Here is a 6458-nt window from a genome sequence, read left to right as displayed (position 1 = left end):
AAAATTGAATCAATCAATCACTTTTTAGAATGTTGTAACTAGAATATAGTAATAGTAACCAGAACCCAAGCTAAGACCCAGAACACTGCAACAGCAAACAGAAGTAACTAAAGCATATTTTATGAGGTATATGCTACTTCAATGTGTCAAACCTGCGTACATACGCCGTTTTCTCAAGGAAAACCTGCGTACATACGCCGTTTTCTCAAGGCAAACCTGCGTACAGATCTGCAAATCAAATTTAAGATGTATACACTGTTTTGATATGCAGAACCAACATGTATACGCACCTTTGCTAAAGTGAACCTGCGTACAAATCTGTAAATGATGATTTAAACTTTACAACAATTCCAGACATCAGTTATACCCAGATCATCATATTTACAGATTACAACATGCGCCAGTTAATCAGATAAAATATCAAAACCACACAAAGATACTTCTCTTCAAGCCTTAAGATCTTGACCCATCATTAGATCCTTCATCAAGCGCTAAGGTTCATCCTTGATTCAGATTCATCTATGCACCATAACCCAATAACTTGTATTTTGGATCTTGCTCTTCATAAGATATTCAATTCTTGAGTTCCTTTTCTTAATGATCTTCTCCTCCTTTTATAGTCTTAGGCCTTACACAATACCATGGACCGAAACCACTTAGAACCAATACCTTGGACCAAATACCTGTGGTCAACACTTCGAATAGGATACCTTGGACCAATACCATGGGTTAAAATACCATGGACCAAATACCACGGACCAAAATCAAGTTTTCCAACATGTACGCGCTTTTCCTTCTGTGAAAGTTCGTGTGTACGCTATATGCACCTTTTGGTCTGCGAAGCCGCGTGTACATGCAGCTTGGTCAATGGATAACCTGTGTATACCTCTTTTTCTTCATTCTGTGAGTCTGAATTGTGATCTGTCATCTGAGTGAGTTGCCATCAAGGACAACACCTGTGTCATCTGTGTCATAATGCCAACAATCTCCCCCTTTGGACTTGATGGCAACCCCAAGTCACTCTCCCCCTTTGTCATCAAGGGCAAAGGGTTATGCTCCCCCTAAGTACATGCTGAATTCTCTGATATGTTGAACTATGTTAATTGAGCTCCATGCTCGAGTCCATGATCCCCCTGAATATAAGCAAGGTCTGCAAAAAGATGACTCTATGCATACATCATAAATGACCTTCCTGTCACCAATGACTCATACATACATCCATCTACCAACCAAGTGGGGATATACCAATTGTTTATACATGTCAAAATAAGAGCATTACATCATCCATCCCATACATAGTGGAGAAATTGTTAGTGTCGATATCTTCATCCCTCCGTCAGTGATCAAATTCTCTTGTTGCATTGCATGTTAGGTGTCTCACTCGGTCAACTGCATTCCATTAGGATCATGGATCATCTGACGGTAGTGTCTTATTATACATTTTCCCTCATGTTCTTTACCTGCTGGCCAATTTCCATTCATCTAGATCATCTACAGTCATTTTTTGTCTTTAAGTCTGTAAAGTCATTTTTAGGGTTTTCGTCAATAAGGTCTCAAAATGCTCAATGACGGTCAACAGGCACATGAGGAGGTCAAATAAAGTTCCAGCAACAATAAATTCCATAATCACATGCTCAAAGACAGATTTTTCCTCAAAACCCTGTTTTGAGGAAAAACGGAGTATTTTATGTTTTTATGTATAAATTTGATGTAATTTCAGTTTTTTCATATGTAATAGCTTCAGTGGCAACCCTGGTCACCTTGCCAAGCTTCAGCATTTCCATCACCTGCAAGGCAAACAAAAATTTAAATCATTCAGTTCATCAAAGGCAAAAATAAAGAAAACTGCCCAAAAACAGAGTTTGAAAAGTAAGTCAAATGCAAACATTACAAAAGTGGGTTTTTATGAGTGAAAAATTAAAATCTTTTGTATATAAATCATTTGTCATGTGCAAAGAGCTGATTTTCATCTAAAGGAGAAAGACTGAGCAAGAGAAAGGCCTTGTTGGAAAAAGAGCAAAATCGCAGCAAACTGTGCAAGTTTCAAGGGTGCGGCGCATTGGGTTGTGGGCGCAGCACATAGGGCTGGCGCAGCACATTGGGCTACCCTCCACAGTGCAAAAAATACACAGGCACGACGCATTGAAGTGGCACGATGCGTTGGGTTTGTGGTGCGGCGCACAGGGCTTCAAGCCCGATTTCACCCACAAACTCATTCAAACTACCAAATTTGCTCAATTTCCACCTGTTCAAGTAAGTCAAGCCTTCTTCCACTGCCAGTGAATGAGTTTCTCTTAAAGTTTATGGTGATTTAATGAGATAAAACTGAAACCCTACCTCCTTGCAATTTTTTCTCAAAAACAATTGCTTAGGGTTTACAATTTGTGTTTTTGCTGCCAAGTCCACTCCATCACTCCCTCACTCTTTGATTCCCTCATTTATTTTCCAGTTTCATCAACTCATTCCCTAATTCCCATATCCCTAAATTCACTAACCCCATATCCCTAACTCCCACTATCCCAAACCCTAGTTACAAATTCCTAAACCCTAATTTCTGTCCCTAAGCCTACTTATTGTCCCTAAACCCCTATTCCCCAAAATCCTGTCAACATTCCCAAAACCCCTCATACCCTCTCCCTCCACAGTCCCTCATACATTCTCATATATTTGGCAGCAAAACCTAAAGACACCATAAATCTCTTCATACTCATCTAAGAAAACTCAAACATTGGCAAACATGGAATCTAATCCTTCCTATGACCAAGACGAGGAGACACTCAGTGATTCTTCTAGAGAATGCATGCACCAAGGAGACCTCACAAGGGTGGTAAACATATACAAGAGGAGCCTACTTCACTTGCTGAATTGCAAGCCTGCCCTCTTGCTGTCACATGCTTTCAACACCAATCTTGTTATCAGTTCTGTGAGATGGTAGAGAGAGTCCAGTACCATCATGAGTTGGCCAAGTTGTTTGTGCTCCATCTTCATAATGGCCAAGTCACTCTAGCAGGTGTGACATTCACCTTGACACCGGAGTCTATTTCTCTAGCAACTGGCATTCCAAATGTCGGTGAGCAGTGGAATAAAAGGTAGCAGATTGACAGAGAACATTATGAGCCTTACATCAAGGCTGGTTATCAGAGACATCTCAGTAGAGTTTTTCCCTTCCGGTATCTGAAAGACTCATATGCTCCCTTGATGAAACTCATAATTAAGTATTTCAGCTGTGAGGGCCGGTTTTCTCGCCTGTATGCCTATCATATCAGATTGTTGATGCACTTTACTAGGGTGAGAATGATGAATCTCCCCTACTTTATTTGCCGAAACATTGAGAAGATGACCACCTTAGTGCACAGGAAGACTCCTCAGCAGCAATATAACAACATATATCATTTTGCACTAATTAAAATTGTGGTCTTGCATCAGCTTGGTTTACAGAACATCTCATGGGAGGATTTCATTTCACATGAGGTCTTCACAGGTCCTCAAGTACCCCCAACAGTTTTTCATGAGGCAGGAGGACCTTCACATCAGCAGGAGATTCATGAGACACAAACCACTAGTGTGCCAGTGTTTGTCACCTACCAAAAGGGCACTAGAAGGTTGTTTGCAGCAGCAAAGCGAGTACTATTTCCACCCGGGGTGGATGGGGTCTCGTTTCCTCCATCATTAGAGCAGGTGCAGGACAAGGGTAAGCGGCCATTACATGATGAGGGGCCTTCAGGAGGGCAGGAGACAGATTCCATTCTCATTCAGGATGATGACACCGATTTGGGCCCACAAAGCTCAAAGCTCAAGGAGATCATTCAGGAGCAACAGGCAGACATTAATGATTTGTCCCTCAACCTAGAAAGATCCAAGTGGATAATCAAATATTTGGAGCAAAGAAAAAAATAGCTAGAGGATCAGCAAACCATTATGGAGCTGCAAAACATACGAGAAAACTGGCAAGCTGCCAAGAGGAGGAAAGTGAAGCTCACGCCACTTGAACAAGAAATCAATGCTGATCGTGAGTCTTGGATTGAGAGAACAAATATCCACTTAGAAAGTTGCTAGAGAAGGCTAACATGGAGAAAACTATGTTGAGGCACATGGCCTACCATTACTTGGCGAGAAACAAAAGTTGCAATGCACGAATCAAGAACTTGAAGGCCAAGTTGAAGAAAGCATCAAGGAAGCGAAAAGAGCAAGATAGAATTCAGATCTTGGCTGAGGCTTCCTTGGCCCAACATAGCACTTAATAGAGGACACTCAGCCCAAATTTCAAAAAATTTGGGACACTTTTTGCAACTTTGAAATTTTTAGCCCAAAAAACAGGTTTTTCTGCCCGATGCGCCGCGCCACCTGGCGCTCGATTTTGATGGAGACCTCATTTTGAGGAAAAATCAGCATTTTTGGATTTTTCATGGAAAAATATGCATGCTTACCAATGGCCAAGAAATTTTGATAGGTTTTGAGCTTCCAAAAAGGTCAAAAACACCTCAAAAATGACCTTTCTGCCTCTTTTTGGACACATAGGAAGCAGTGTTGGGAGAACTCAGTTGCAGAGGGGAAAATAGAGGCCAAATTCAAAAATTTAACTTGTTCTAGAAAGTAGATAGGTAGACCTTTCCAAAAAGCACACTTGGAGCAAATTTGGACACCGGGAAGGCCTCCAAAAGTAGCTGCAAAAAGGCGCTACGCATAGGGAAATCAGCGCGGCACATTGGAGGAATTTTGCTCATTTTTGCCAAAATACTCTGTTTTTCGCCTAGTTTCTTGACAGTTTGACTTTTCTCCTTCTAATTGTCAAACTCATGCTGTAATTTAATGTGACTTGATGGATTTTTATGTAATTATGCCAAATTTTCACTCATACAGGTAGATTCATCCATGAAAAGATAGTTTGCAATTGAATGAATCAGTTCCCTAGTTTTTAGAGGCAAGTTGTTCCACTACCTACTTTTTAGTTCTCAGTTTAGAATTTATTGGAACAACTCCTAAACTTATGAGCTCAACCCCTAGAGGCTAGAATGAGTTGTTGTTTGCCTATATATTGTGATTTTTCAATCATTAGCATGGTTGGACTTTTGGAAAAGCTTGAAGCTTCATTGTACACACATTTCAGTAGTTTGGCTAAGGAATAGACCAGGGTTCGCAACACTTTATGGGATTCATGTGGCATCTTGCTTTGGTATTGTGTTTCCTCCTGTAATTGTAATTTTACATGTATTTTATGTATTCCATCATCTCTCTTTGCTTCATCTTAACTAAATCAAACAAGGGTAAAGGTAGAATCCATTGAAATTGCAGTGCTTTATCTAGGGTTTGTTTAGTTATTTATGTTTTCAGTGGTTTGAAGAGGATCCCTGAGACTTTCTTGCCCTCTTCAACTTCTCACCTATCTAAAGCTCTCCATTTCATTCAATTTGAAGTACCAAATCATTTGCCTACCTTGCCCCATAGAGATCTCTGCAAAATTGAGCCTCATTCCCCAGACCCAAATCTGCCTTTCCATTTGAGCCAACAAAACATCATCAAATTCAACCAAATTCTTCTACACACATACCTAGCCTAAAATCAGTCTTCACATCATTCATCTCAAGCCTCATTGATCATCTTTTGCTAAGGTTGACAAGGAGAGAGCCCTCTCCCAACCTGGTAGGGCTAGCTACCAGGTTAAGCGTGGTTTGATGTTATCCTAGATCTTACCTTTCTCAGCCTGAGGTAGATTTAGGCACTAACATAATGGCGACTCCACTAGGGACAAAATTTTTTGTTTTTTAGTGTTCTTAATTTTATAAACTACAGACGGAGCCTGAAGTTATGCCAGGTAGCCTTCGAACTGCACATTGCTTTGCGAGTGCATAAGTAGATAAAAGCTACTTCAGTCAATCTCTGGTCTAGTCTTATAAACGAAACATCTGACTTGCAAATTGCCCCAGTACATCAAATAATTCTAGACTTTTGGATGATGAGTTTTGAATTTGATAGGCTGAACAAGTTGATTTTTTCCGTTTGATTTTTCTGGGAATAATTCAGCACACTGGCTTCCAGACGACACACCAGAGAAAATCTAGATCCTGGTCCACCTCCTGTGTATGAAAATCTCAATCTTATTCCGAGAATCCTTCATTAAGAAAGTTCTGTGATTCCTGTGTTCAAATCTCGTTCATGCCCTGTTGTTTTTGAATATCTTGAAGATCTTGAGTTTGACGAAAATTTTGATCTATCGTTGTTTGAGACTAAATTTGAAAGTGTTGTTGGTTCTACTGTCCTAAATCCAGAGTTTGTCAAAGATCTTGAAACTGAAAAGGCCAATAAATCAATTGACGATTATATCTTGAAACTTCAAACTTCCATTGTGGCTACAAACATTCCAAAATTCTTAGAGTCTGCATCTACAACTCTTGGGTCATCCGCTATTGCATCTAGTTCAGAAATTCCCACCAAAACTCCTTTTATTCCCGCCATTCACG

This window comes from Pinus tabuliformis, chromosome 2_2 (assembly GCF_031772625.1).
Source record: "Pinus tabuliformis cultivar Carrire ecotype Pingquan chromosome 2_2, CPIR1, whole genome shotgun sequence".
NCBI lineage: Eukaryota > Viridiplantae > Streptophyta > Pinopsida > Pinales > Pinaceae > Pinus > Pinus tabuliformis.
The sequence above is the reverse complement of the archived record's forward strand: the minus strand, read 5'-3'. Positions refer to the sequence as shown.